This window comes from Penaeus monodon, chromosome 24 (assembly GCF_015228065.2).
Source record: "Penaeus monodon isolate SGIC_2016 chromosome 24, NSTDA_Pmon_1, whole genome shotgun sequence".
Taxonomy (NCBI): domain Eukaryota; kingdom Metazoa; phylum Arthropoda; class Malacostraca; order Decapoda; family Penaeidae; genus Penaeus; species Penaeus monodon.
In genome coordinates, this window is record NC_051409.1 from 29701962 (window position 1) to 29702673 (window position 712).

The following is a 712-nucleotide window of genomic DNA, read 5'->3' on the forward strand; positions in this document are numbered from 1 at the left end:
CAAATATTTTCCTCTTCTTTTAAATTTCTTTTTTAGGTTTGAAATTTAAGTTGTATTGAAAATGGTGTTAAAATCATAAACAGCAGTGTACATTTAATGCGAGTATAGTCCTTGTTTTTAGCATGAATAAAGCATACTGTTCAGTTTAATAAGTACAACTGGTCCACCTCGTTTTCTTCTTTGGCATATTCCCTTACATAATCCCGTCACGTGGTCATGCTTTATGTGATTATCATCATCTATGGGTATCTTATTTCCATATGTATATTTCAGTCTAAAATGATTATGACAGTTACATCACAATAACACTTAAAGATTACAAACTACATTCATCAAGTGACAACCTTAATTCAGTAAAGAGATATATAGTTCATAATTATACTTCATGGCTGCAGTAGGTACATTTAAAACTATGAACACACACAAAAAAAATCTACGTTGGAACAGTTCGATTATTGTTCAAAGATTTCACATCGAGTGTCCACTGAATAGTAATTGTTATGTCGGAGAAATAGACACAAAAGTTGTTTTACACATAATTTTCATTTCCTGCTTAAACACACAGGGTAAAAGCAGTTCCCATAAGCATAATAAGATGCTTGAATAATACCTGTGGTTAATTCAAAATGCTGTTATGTGGTATGGTGTACTATTCTATTATCATTATTTTGAATGATTCGCTAATAAAACGACAGCACAGATCTGAAGCACT